This window comes from Delphinus delphis, chromosome 19 (assembly GCF_949987515.2).
Source record: "Delphinus delphis chromosome 19, mDelDel1.2, whole genome shotgun sequence".
Classification (NCBI taxonomy): Eukaryota; Metazoa; Chordata; class Mammalia; order Artiodactyla; family Delphinidae; genus Delphinus; species Delphinus delphis.
In genome coordinates, this window is record NC_082701.1 from 41,117,830 (window position 1) to 41,131,649 (window position 13,820).

The 13,820-nt window shown below is 49.0% G+C and overlaps 1 protein-coding gene across 2 annotated transcripts in view; it reads left to right on the forward strand.

Moving 5' to 3' along the window:
• The window catches only part of ASIC2 (acid sensing ion channel subunit 2), a 1,018,908-nt gene that overhangs the window by 823,996 nt on the left and 181,092 nt on the right, over positions 1-13,820 (forward strand). The window lies entirely within an intron of this gene.

Sequence of the window (13,820 nt, forward strand, 5' to 3'; positions counted from 1 at the left end):
CAGATTCTTCCAGGAGGTGGCCTCAGGTCTCTTTTCCAGCCACGTCTCCCAATCTCCTGCCCACATGGTACCGTCACAGCCAGGATATCCCTAACTTCATTCACCCACAGACCGCCTTCAGAGCTTTCGCTATCACTAAATACCACGACACCACCGTTTACTAAAGATTTTCCTTTGAGCTGACTCATTTTGTTTACTTCAGTATATTTTTCAGAGAAAACCGTATCATGATTATGGATGGAAAATCAGCACTCTTATCTATGAAATCAGGGTTTGATGTGCTAGTTACATTTATTCAGACAGTCATTATAAAATGCATAGTTATTTTAAAAACAGAATGTCCATCAGTGTACAATTTAAAATCTCAATTTAGACCCAGATTCAGGAAACACTAGCCCCAGCTGGTCTCCGGGGATCCACCCAGCTTAGTATCTCTGCCCAGAATGCCGGAGTGTATGATTGTGGAAGGTGTGTGTGTGGGCACGTGTGTGTCTCCCGCAGTGGCACACGGCCATCTGACCACTGCAGCAGACGCATCTTGTTCTCATGCCCTCTGCCCTGTGCTCCAGGGAGCTGGGCTGGAAGGTGGTTTATGTGGGAGCCCAGTAGACAGTCCTGCATTCACTTCCGGACCTGGCCCCCTTGCTCTCTGCCTACGGTCCTTTCAAGGCAACCCCCCCCCACCAAAAGCAAGCCTTAACCGCCCCTGACAATGGAGTAAGACTGAGAAAGGATAGGTCTTAGCTAGAAAATAGATGTTTTATGGAGGCCATTATATGCTAAAGTGGAATTTGTAAATTGGGAGCTCCCAGAGGTCTCAGGGTTACCCTCATGAATGTCAAGGATTTAACGCTCTCTTGTTTATCAGGAGGCAGCATGATGTGCTAGGATGGACTTGGCTTCGGAACCACACAGCTTGGCTTTAAATCCAATTTAAGTCGTCTTGAGAAGTTACCGAAGTCCTCTGAGCCGCATTTTCTTTACCTGCAAAATGGGAGTCATAAAACCTCCTTGACCAGAGTTGCACTGAAGATTAACTAGGAAAGCAGAGCCAGGTGGTAGGTACAGCACAGGCGGCTGTGATTTCTCGGAATTCCTGAAAGATCATGAAAGCCTTTCTGATTCCTTGAAGAAAGAATAAATTCCATTTTGTATAGGTTCCGAGTTAAAGAGGAGAATATTTATTATTGTATTTCAATATTTCGAGATTGGGTTTTTCATTTATAAATGGCAACTCTCAACTAGGATATTGATTTAACGGACTGCTCCATGATTACCTGATGGCGTAGTGAGGGCAGTCCAGTGTGTTGCCTTAGATTTGCCAGACGTGTCCAGTGGCTCAACTGGGCCTCCCCAGCTTGGTTGCGAAGCCCAGGAGAACGGCGAGTGTGCTTCCTGGCATCAGCAGAATCTATGTGCATGTTGGATTCACAGAGCAGCTGTCCTGGATTGAATCTCATGGGATTAGTTCAGAGGATCGCTAGGGTCTTCCAGAATGTCTGATAAATACAGGCGTCTTTCCTGCCCATGTTTGGGAACATCTGAAAAAAGAAAAGAAAAGAGTATACGAGAGAGAGGCCAAAATGGTACCTTTATGACCCATAAGATTTAGATGGGGAATGGTTGATATCTGCGGGAAAATGACTTCCTGCACAAACGCCGAACGCTAGAATTACGTGGACTCACCCCACAGCCAGGCAGCAAGGACTGGACTGGCCTCCCCGTGTAGTGAGGAGAGGGGCCCGAGGTGGGCTTGAGGAAAGCTGAATATGGCATGAACGAAGCTCCTGCCATGTGAAGGAAACAGAGGAGAAGAAGCGTCCCCCTGACTAGGGACAATGTGGTTTGTTTGCTTGTATTTCCTGATTCTACCTCCATCGAAGATCTGACGTCCTTTAAGTCTTATTAACTAAGGGCCCATGCCCAGTTAACCCTTGCCATGCGTCCAACAGGTGATGCTAGAGACAAACAGTGTGGCTTCGGTATGGAGAGCTTGGGATGAGGGCAACTGGATTTCAGTACAGCTCAGCCACTTTAGCTGTACAACCTTGAACCGCTCTCTCGGGCTACCCGAGCTTCAGTCTCCTGGTCTCTAAAAGATCTATGATTTCTCTGTCGCAGGGTTGGTCTGAGTGATAAGAAAGATAACCAGGTGGCTTCTTAGTAGTACAGAGTAGGCGCTCCGCAATGGTAAAGTCAGCAGAAGAGCTAAACATCCCGGATTCTGGTCTGCCAAAAGTTCTCAACGCTTCTTTTTCTCGAGAGGGCTGGCCATAAAGAAGATAAAGAACGTAGCCCTAGAGCATCTTGATTTATGGAAGGAGGATGCTTGGAGGGAGAGGAGCAAGAAACACCAGCAGGGCAAGGACCCTACAGGAATGGGAGGCGGGAGACCCCTCCCACCTTCTCTGGTGCTGCAGCGTCTTCTTGCCCCACTGCCTGGGGGCCAACAGCCCTGGCTCCACGAGCAGAGCGGGTGGGGAATCTAATGAAATGGAAACTGTCATCCAAACAGAGAACTCCAGGCCTGAGCTGCACAGTGCCTGGCTGGGCCCCAGGAGATGAGGCCAGTATTTGCTTCCTGGCCAGTTGCCTAGCACCCGACATCTCCCGTCTCCCTGGCTGCGAGAAGCGTTTCTCTCTCCATGCTCAACACAGGGTGGTCAGTCAAGTGACCTGGATCTGGAAGAGGAACACCAGGGATGGCAGGCCTGAAGGAGATCCTCAAGAATGATCTGGGGCCCAAAGTGAGGTCTACAGGGGCCCAAGCTTGATGTGTGAAGCTGCTTGGGCCTGAGACCTCTATCTTGGGAAGGACGTAGGGGAGAAAGTGTTTTCCGGAACAGTATTTGTACTCCACCAAGACAATCTGTGGCTTCTCCCATTTTGCAGACCCCAAGTCAGGGCAGGGATGGAACCAGCACCCATAGGCCCGAAGCATCCAGAGCGACCATCTAAGGAAAGGTGTGCCCATTTGGAAAGCTTTTTGGTTTCCGTTTCATAAACTCATCCAACAAGCCTTTTCTCTGCACCTATCGTGTGCCAGGTCCAGATCTGCTGCTTATCCTACAGGCTGGTAGCATAGGTAAGCAAATTAACAGGCAGGTATGGAACAGACTGGGAACTGCTATCCTGGGGGAGCACTGATGAGAGATACCTGACTTAGTCTGGAAGGCAGGGTGGGCTTCCTGGAGGAAGGATCACTTAAGGACAATCACATGCCCACACCTAGCTGCTAGAGAGAAGAGAGCTTATGGAGAAGGAAGCGCAGTGCTGACCGCGGTGAATACCAAACACTGCCCAGCACTCACATTTATGATGGTTTACAAATGTCTCTGCATCTGTGACCCCAGGTGTCAGCAAACTCTTTTTTAAACGTATAATCATTTGGTTTTTTAGAGGGGAGGACGGTAATACTTACTGAGCACCTACTGTGTGCCATGGCAGACACAATTATAATGTACCATCTTAAGATAATGTATTCATTCATTCGACAAATATTTATTGAACACTTACTATGAGCCAGGCAGTGTTCTAGGCAGTAGACTGAACAGCCGTGAGCAGAACAGACAAAAATCCCCACCCTACAGAACTTTCACTCAAGCTATCGTGGATATAAGGGATAAACAAAGATATACGTGAAACACCTGGAATATCGAGTGGCATCAGTGCTATGGAGAACACCAAAGCAGAGAGGGAAGCAGGGGTTGCCGGGGTCGGGGTTACAATTTTAATTAGGGTGTTCAGGAAAGGCCTCACATTTGAGCAAAGATGTGAAAAAAGGGGATCGGTGTACCTTGTGGCTATCTAGGGGAAGAATACTCCCCCACAGAGGAAACAGCACATGCAAAGGTTCTGAGGCAGGCATGGGCCTCCTGTGTTTAGCAAGAGCGGGGAGGCATGCAGGACAGAAAGGAGGTGAGGTCAGATCTCAGGGAGAGGGCAGGCAGGCCACTGTACACATGCGGCTTTGCTAGGAGTGAAATGGGGAAAAGATGGCAAGTTTGAGCAGAGCACTCGTGGGTCACATGCGATGGCTCTGGCGGCAGGAGGAGCCTGGAGGGAGGCAATGGAGGAAGCAAGGAGGCCGAGGTGGAGGCAGCTCCCTGCAGCCAAAGCCTCAGCCTCACCTTGGGTCATGCTGCCGGCCTCCAGGCAGAGTCCCCAGTGCCTCCCCCTCTCTCAGGATGAGTGAGTCAAAGGAGCAGCCTCGAGTCCAAAAACCTGCCAGTGTCGGGAGGCAGCTTCCAGGAGAGGCGGCATCAGGGGTTCTCCAGCTTGGCCTCTTCAGTTGCAGCGGCACGGTTCTTCACCACCAAACCAGCCAGCACGTGGCTTCAGGCCCTGGTGGCAGTAGAATCAGGTGGAGGAACGGAGCTTTCAACAAACACAAAAACAAAACCTGTGACCAGGAAAACACCAGCCGCCTTTACTGTCGTGCTCAGCAGCTCCGGCTCCGAACGACACAGGCCTACTGGGTTGGAATCCTAATGACTTACACTTTCTGTGCTCCAGTTTCCTCATTTGTGAAATGAGATAATAATAGCTCCCCGGGATGTGATGAGGATTAAATGAGATAACGGACGAGAAGCTCTTGACGCAGCCCACGGCACAGGGAAAGTGCTCACTGGTGGGTAGGAGAAGTAGCGGTGACTTTGCATGGAGGAGACGGAGACTGGGACCCTCAGAGAGGGCGGACTTACCCCAGGGCACATAGGTCAGCCTTAGTGGCATGAGATTAACAGTGAAATACCCACTGTGTACCAGGTGCATGCCTCATTGAATCCTTCCTCAGCCCCGCCAGGGAGATACAAATGCATTTATTTTACAGCTGTGAAAGCCAAGCCCCAGAGCGGTCAAAGAAGGAGCTCAGGGTCCAGCATCTACTAAGTGGCAATGTCAAGTCTACCTAATTCCAGAGCCCAACCGCTTCCGAAGATGCCTCCCTGCACTGTACCCTGCTGTGGCCCCAACCGTGTGCCACCCCAGGCCCAGCCCTGGGTAGGGTTTGGCTTCCCCTGACACGCCTCACCAGCTGCCACCTGGCATGTTGGGGGAAAGCCACCCATAACTTTGTCTGGGTCTGATGGTACTCTGCTGCCCACCCAGATGACAGACTTCTCGGTAGCACCATCTTTGGTGTGAATTCTGTGTCCTGTACCACAGTCTGTGTTCATTTCCTAGGGCTGCGATAACAAATTATCACAAGCTGTGTGGTTTAAAATGACAGAAACTCATTCTTTCCCATTTGGTGCCAGAAGTCCAAAGTCAAGGTGTTGGCAGGGTCATGGTCCCTGTGAAGCTCTAGGAAAGACCTTTTCCTTGCCTAGTCCAGCTTCTTGTGGCCCTGGGTGTTCCTCGACTTGCACGAGGCAACGTGACTCCCGTCTCTGCCGCCATTTTCATGTGACCTTCTTATCTCTGTGTCTCTCCATGTTCAAGTCTTCCTCTCTTTGCTCTGATAAAGACACCAGTCATTGGATTTAGGACCCACTCTAAATCCTGGCTGATTTCATCTCAAAATCCTTAACTAATTAACATCTACAAAGACCCTATTTCCAAAGAAGGTTACATTCTGACGTTCCAGGTGGAAACGAATTTTAAGGGGACACTATTCAACCCAGTACAGTCCACCTTCTGGCCCCTCCCCCCCAAAGCGCACATCCTTTCTACATGCAAAATACATTCACCCCCATCCCAATGCCCCCCAAAGTATTAACCCATTCCAGCGTCACCTCTAAGTGCAAAATCTTATCTAAATTTTATCGATTCAAGAAGTTCCAGTATCTCGTCATCTAAATCAGGTGTGGATGGGACTCTGGGTCTGATCCATCCTGGGGCAAAATGCCTCTCCATCTGTCACCAAGGAGGTCAGACAGGCTACCTGGAAGCCAAGGCTGGGCCCACACAGGGCTGGTTCCTTTCCTGAGCAGAGGTCGGTAGAAGGGGGAGCAGAGGACCCCTCCCAACCAAGTTGAAGAAGCCCAGGTGATACCTGTGCCCTAAGGGAGCTGGACTAGGGTCACCCATCAGCTTTCCAAGCCCCTAAGCCATTCCTACCGTCACCACATATGTTTATAGAATTTGCACTTATGCCCTGACTCATTCCAAAAATGATTTGAGTTAGAAATAGAGCGGGGACTCTCAGAACTGGAAGGACCAATTCCCATCCCATGTCTCAGTCATCTCTGCCTGGCTCTGCTCTAGCTACTCTAAAAATCCGCCAGCAACAGGGAATTCCCTCCCACATCAGCCAGGGCTGCAGGGAGTCACGCCCTCATGTAGTTTCCCTGTGTTAAGACCGACTGCAGGAACCGGGAAGGAGGAAGGGAAGGAGCACGGGGCCAGCTTGGTTTTGTCCATGTATATGGTTATTCCCAGGAATTAAGACAAACACGGGTGAGCGTTGGCTGCTTGCCCTTGTGGCTCTGTTTGTCTTAACATCTCGTGCTCCGGCTGGGTCCAGCAGTGACCTTGCTTTCCAAAAACGGAGGATAGGAAGACAAGTACAGTGTAGGGGAAAGTAAATGGGACCAGAGCCACATGCCCTCAGGAGAAAGGGAAAGAAGGAAGCCAGAAAGGGCAGGAAAAGATGAGGTCACAGCTGTGTGTCTCCCCTCAGCCTGATTCCATGGGGGGGGGCACCGGAGTATAATTAGCATCACAAACTTGATCCTTCCGTGCACCCTCGAGATGGGTGATCCCAGTGTCTATGGCCGACAGACCGGACCCGCTCAAGCTGCTCCCCTCCCACCACAGGACCCATTGCTCCAGCTCAACAAACCAGCCACAAGCCACCATGCCCTCTGTTGGCTGCAGGGGCCTGGCCAGGACAGCGAATCACAGCCTTTCCTGAGATGAAGAGAAACCTGGTAGTAAGAGCTGGTGGCCTCTTAGGCCCCCATTTTTAGTAAATTACAGGAAGGCGCTCAGCCTACCCCAAACCTCATAAAAGATGTATGGTGTAGTTGTAGAACATCCCGGGATTTCGTGAACTTCACCTTCCCTTTTCAAAGTTGCTAACTTCAAAGAAAACAGAGTTTGCTCCGTGCATTTTGGTGGTTGTAAGAAAATGCATTCCCCAGGAACGTGGTTTCTGTTTCAGCCTCACAGAAGGAGGCAAAGTGGCCATGTGGGTGCCCACATGATTGCTTCCTTGTGGGGGACAGGTTTTATCTCCCTGCAAAGCAACCGATGTAGGCTGAGAACTGCCAGCCTGTGGCCATGATCTGCTTTCCTCTTTACGATACAGTATCCAGGGCTTGGCAGCGCTGCCCCGCTTAAGGGAAACCCATAATACAGTAGCTGAATTTGTGAGCCTGTGCACTGGGGGTGTCCTTTAACAATCTGCTTTACCAAAAAATAAAATGCGTGTGTGTGTTTGTGTGTGTGTGTGTGTACGCGTGCGCGCGTGTGTGTTCAATTTCCAATTCAGTGACCTAAAATGCCATTTCAGTTTTCAAATTCTGGAAAGAGTTCGTGCGTGTATGATTCAGGTCAGATATAGATTTCAAACTCAGGAGAAAATAACATAACGCAGTGGCATAGTATGTGAGCTTTCTGTTTCTGAAGTGAAAATCTCTGTAGGGGAGGAAGAATAATTTTCCCTCTACCCTTCTGAGTTCTTAGCTGAGATCTCTATCACAAAAGACAGATGAACAAGAGAAAAACAAATAGAAGTTTATTAACATGTGTATCTCATGTTATACATGGAAGATACCCAGGAGACAATGAGTCACAGAGGTAGCTTTAGAATTTAGGAATAAATACCATCTCAAAGAGGGCAAGCGGAGGCGGGGGGAAGTGGGTGTAGACCTCTTAGGGGAGACTAAATGCTCTCGAGGAAGGATGCGCTGGTCCTTAGAAGAACAGGTGGGAGGTGTGGCGTTTGTGGTGAAGTGTGCCCGGAGTCACACTTCAAGTCTTCCCTCCTGTGACAAGAGTCAGTCTTCCCCAGTTGATGACATTCCCAGGGAGGGGATTTATGACAACTGAGTTCCTTGTGGGCATTTATCTTTAAACAGATAAGGGGAGTTCAGAGAAAGCCTTTTCCCGTGTCTGCTGCTGTTCAAGTGTCTACAGCTCCAAATAATCCATATGCCAATGCAGCATATTTTGGGGAGACACACTTTGCTGCCCTTCAGCTCCCGGGCCTCTCTCTGCCCAGGGCACTGTTGGCCCAGCCTGGATGTGCAGCAGGTGGGAAAAGGAGGATTGGGGGTTTGGGTGGTGCCTCACCACAGGCATGGATCCAGGAATGCTAGGACTGACCATCATTTCGTACGGCTGTCCTCAAACCAGAGACCCAGATCGCTGAGGGTGCGGGTTCAGGAAGAGTTTCCAGGGGGTGCAGAGGCACTGGACCCAGATCACTGAGGGTGCGGGTTCAGGAAGAGTTTCCAGGGGGTGCAGAGGCACTGAAAGGGCTAAAAGTATCAGCCTGCAGATCTTCAAGTTCCAGATGGTCACCACAGGCGTGGGGCTGTGCCTGTGATCCGCCGACGGCCCTCTCAGCTCCCCTCTGGGGACCCCGCTTCTCCCGCTTTACAGAGAAAGGCAGGCCTCGTACCTTGTGGGGGGCACTGCCCCGAGGGGTGCAGTTCTCCTCGTGCCACCAAAGGGACAGCTCAAGTGTCCACAGCTCCAGAGGGAGAAGTCCCGAACGACAAAGCAAGGGGGGGTTCAGTACGCGGTCATGAGGGGGGCAGCCCTGTGTCAAAGGCTCTGTGTTGCCTTTGTCTACCTGCCTCACCGTCTTCATCTCTCTTGGCGTTTGCAAGTGGCCACGGGGATGCATATTAATGGGTTTATTTGAATTGAAAAGCTATGTCAGATTTTGTGGGCTGAAAGTAAGTCTGATTTTGTTGAATCATTTGACAGTGAGGACAGCTTTGCCATTTAGGTTTGATGGGGCTCACGGCACGATACCCGCAAAATATGGCGCCCTGGCCTGTCGAATATCTTCAGCTGAAGGAATTTGAGAAAACAGCAGAAGCAGGATGGTCACTCTGACCTCCCCCCCTTGCCTTTCTTCCCAGAAACAGGTCAGAAAATTCCCACGTGACAGGGGCTCTCCCTGTATCAGGAGGTAGGAAGATACCCTTGCCACCAGAGACAGGGATTGGGGGCCAGACAGGCTGTATAAACAGACTTGTTAAACTGACCCTTATCTTGCTAGTTATTTCTTCACCACTAACTACCAGACCCCTTTGTCTTGTCCATTCGTCACACAGTTATTATTTCTTTGTCTAAAAGGTTTATAAGCTTTCTCCTCTGATCATTTATTTGGGTCTCCATTCTCTCATGAAGGCTCCCATGTCCATCTAAAAATTCAACAAAACGAGTATGCTTTTCTCAGACAGCGCCAGGGACCCTAAAGAGGTTTGAAGAAAACTTTTTCCTCCCCTACAGGTTGTAGGGTGGACATTTTACTTAAATTCAACGAGCGAAATTTACAACCCAAGGTTGTGGTGCAAATATATTTAAGGCACAAATACAAAATAAGTTATAGTTAGATGTTGCTTAAAGATGTCTGAGGTGGTTAAGAGTTGTTGAAATTTATTTGAGGAGTATGTTAGCAAAACTGATCAAGTACCTAGTGGGGTGTTGGCAATGCCCTAGATAATAAATACTTGTGGATTGAAAAAAAGTAAGTAATGAATGTGAACAAGGAAACTGAAGCTGCGGAGGATACTTGATTTGTCTATTAAGAAAGAAAAATAAGTGGCATTGAATTGTACACTTTAAAATAGTTTAAAATGGTAAATGTTATGTTATGCCTATTTCTACAGCAATAAACAACAATTAGTGGCAGAGCTGGGTAGCACCCAGGTATCTGGATTCTTACTCAGTGCCCTTTGCTTGCCTCCCTCCCCGTTGCCAATCTCCTTGGTTTTCTGCAAATGTTGTTATCAGGGTTTGCTGCAAGATGCCTACAAAAGCAGGAGACTCCATTGTTGAGAAATGCTGAAGGAAGATGCTAACCAGAGAAGAAGGCTAGGAAGGAAAGTTTCTAGGCTTGAGAAACAGGGGGACCAGGGGGCAGTTCCAGGACCCTGATCACCGGGCCCAAAGGGGCCCGTCAGGCCTGGATCCAACACACATCAGAGTCAGTATCTGAGGCTCAGATCTGGGGACTGGGACTGCAGTGGTGGCCCATCAGGTCTGGGATGGGACTCCAGCTAGTGCCCCTGGAAGATACAACAGGGTCCAGCCATGAAGAGACACGGCTGCCACAAGCTAGGGCAGCAGGACACCCTCAGATCCAGACCCCATGCTTTGGAGGGCCCATTCTGGCCCTCAGCCTGCCATGAACCACCCTATAGAGTGAGCAGTCTGAGAGCCAAGGGACCGTGACCACCGGGAGTTCCACCCTCCACCCACCCACCCCTCCCTCGTCCCAGGCCACGCTCCAGGCACCCAGCACCTGGAATTCCCTCCCCAAAGAGTGCCAAGCCCCACAAATTAACACTTGTCACACCCTGTGTGTGGCAGGGCCTGGGCACACAGGGGTACATTTCCTCCTGAAGGTGGGGAAGAAGAGCTCCTGGCCAGCTGATGCCATGTCCCCGTTCCAGGAAGGCGCCCAGCAGCTTTGCTCTCCCCTCGTGCTCAGCAGTACTGTTAGCACACAGCTTGGCCTTCGGCCCTCAGCTGGCTCCTCTGCCCTGGATGCTCAGCTCTCTAAGGACCAGAGACCCCTGTCTTAGGCTCCCCAAGCTGGACAGCTCTTGGGTTCTCCCTTTGTTTAACAGAGGGGCGTCTTCTGTTTCTCTCCCCCAGGGCACCTGTCACGGTACTGAGCTCATAGCTGGCATTTGGTAACTACTTCATTGGTATTGACTCTCAGAAGATGCATTTCCTAGGCCCAGAGGAACTGAGTGAGATATCCTGGGCTCCCACGGTTGTCTGTTCTCTGTAATACCTGTGATATCTCATCAAGCAAAATCTGGGTTACGCCCTGTGTGTGACTTACTGTTCTTATTAATGAGTACTCTTAGCACATTTATGGAGTGTCTGTCTGTGCCAAGCACAGTGCTAGGTGCTTTACCTCATCATTGCTAATCCTCACAACACCGTAAGGTTGGCAACATTATTTCCCATTTTACCCATGAGGGACTGTGGCTTAGGACAATTGCTCCAGTCACATAGCAAGTAGGTGGCACAGCTAGAATGGGTCCCCAGGACTGCCAGACTCCAGAGCCTTTGCCAGTGCATCTGGGGCTTCCATGACTGGCTGTGGGAGGAGCGTGATTTTCCTTCCAAGGAAATGGCCTGAGTGACCTGCTGGGTTTTCCCAAGACCCGCCTCTCTTGTCCTGCCGTTTCCCCGAGCGTGGCAGGATGGCTGTCTACAAACTGGGCTACGCAAGGAATGGGTGAATTAGCACAGAACCCAGCTTAAATCTCTGCTGTGACTTAAGCAAGAAATAGATTTCTGAAAATCCATTTCACAAATCAATATATTTTTAAAATCCAAATATATTTTTTTTTAACAAAACTCCTACAACTCAATAGAAAAAACCAAACAATCCATTTAAAAACTGGGCAGAAGATCTGAATAGACATTTTTCCAAAGAAGACAAACAGATGGCCAGTAGGCACGTGAAAAGATGCTCAACATCACTAATCATCAGGGAAATGCAAATCAAAAGCGCAATGAGAGGGACTTCCTTGGTGGCACAGTAGATAAGACTCTGTTCTCCCAATGCAGGGGGCCCGGGTTTGATTCCTGGTCAGGGAACTAGATTCCACATGCATGCCGCAACTAAGAGTTCACAGGCCACAACTAAGGAGACCGTGTGCTGCAACTAAGGAGCCAGAGAGCCACAACTAAGGAGCTGGTGAGCCACAACTAAGGAGCCCACCTGCCACAAGCAAAGACCCAGAGCAACCAAATTAATTAATTAATTAATTAATTTTAAAAACCCTCAATGAGATATCACCTCACACTTGTCAGAATGGCTATCGTCAAAAAGAGAAGAAATAAGTGTTGGTGAGGATGCGGAGAAAAGGGAACCCTCATACACCCTTGTGCTCTGTTGGTGGGAATGTAAATTGGTGCAGTCACTATGGAAAATAGAATGGAGGTTCCTCTCAAAATTAAAAATAGAACTACCATGTGATCCAGCAATTCCACCATCCGAAGAAAATGAAAACACTAACTTGAAAAGATATAGGCGCCCCTGTGTTCATTGCAGCACTATTTATAGTAGCCAAGATATGGAAATAACCTAAGTGTCCATTGATGAATGAATGGATAAAGAAGATGTGGTACATATGTACAATGGAATATTACTCAGCCATAAAAAGAAGGGAAGCTTGCCATTTGCAAAAACATGGGTGGACCTGGAGGGTATTATGCCGAGTGAAATAAGTCAGACAGAGAAAGATAAATACCATATAATCTCTCTTATATGTGGAATCTAAACAAACAAACAAATGAAAAAAAAGGCTCATAGATACAGAGAACATATTAACAGAGTGGGGTGGGGGGGAGAAATGGGGGAAGAGAGTCAAAAGGTAGAAAGAAAAAAATTATCATATAATACTCATAATACTATATAATATATACATACTCAATATATGCATACTCAAATATCATATAATACTCATAATACTATATAATATATACACAGTCAAATATCAAAACAGCCTCCATGTCTCTTGGACATATTTTCATTGGCACATCACCTAGAAGTGGGACCTTACCATTAACCCTGACACCTACACTGTATGAGACAGCTTACAGAATACCCTCTATTGTTCTATTTGATACATACGGACATGATTATCCCCATTGAACAGCAGAGAAAACAGAGGCTTCTGGAGAGGATGTGGCGGCCCCCAGATCCCCCAGCTGAGAAGATGGCAGAGCTGAGCTGGAAGCCCTCCCCGTGCTCCATGACTCTGCACCACGGCCACAACAAGATGGAGGGGCGGTAGATGTTTCCCTTGTTCGTGGCTTCTGGACTGGTGGGCAGGGCTCTGTGTCACCTTCCCTTTCACCTTCAGCCTTTTATAACCTGTCACTGGGCATCGGCTTCCACCAAAGACAGGCGATCTCAATGAAGGACTTCTGAGCCCAGCAAAGCAGTTCTGTTACATATTGAGTTAATACAGCAGAAGCCAGAGTCCACAGTTTTCTGCTGTCATTTCGAGCACACAGATGCCAGCTTTTGGCCTTGAGGGGCCCTCTGACCATTATTAGGCAGAAGTGAAATGTCCTCCGATGGGTCATTCAGTGGCCAGCCTGTGTGTGCACATCAGACTTTCATGAATTAGCATGGGTCCCACCTGGGACTTGGAGAAGGGAACAGATGTCCTGCATGACCATCTTCGGCTGCCTGGCCCAGCCCCGCAGGCCCCATCTGGGTCCCAGAATCAGGGCGGCTCAGGGCTGAAAAGGACCTTCAAGGCCATCTGGTCCAAATGCGACAAGGAGACGTCTATTTACCATGTCCTGCATGTCCTACGCACTGGCCATATTTCAGTTCCCAGAATGAGCCGCGCCATTTCATAGCTCTACATGTCTTTGCTCACCCTGTTCCCTCTCCTGCAATGCCCTTCGAGCCACATCTCCCACCTGCATGGGAAAACACACCTGCCTTACAAGGGCCAAACACGAGCAATTTCTATTCCATGAGGTCTTGCCCGAGACCTTCCTCCCATAGTTATTGGGTTGGCCAGAAAGTGCCTTCGGTTTTTAAGTAAAAATAAAAGACACGTTTTTCATTTTCACCAAGAACTTTATTGAACAGCGCATTCACCCTTTTGTTCCACTACCTTCTGCCATTTTTCAAGCAACTTCACAATTCCATC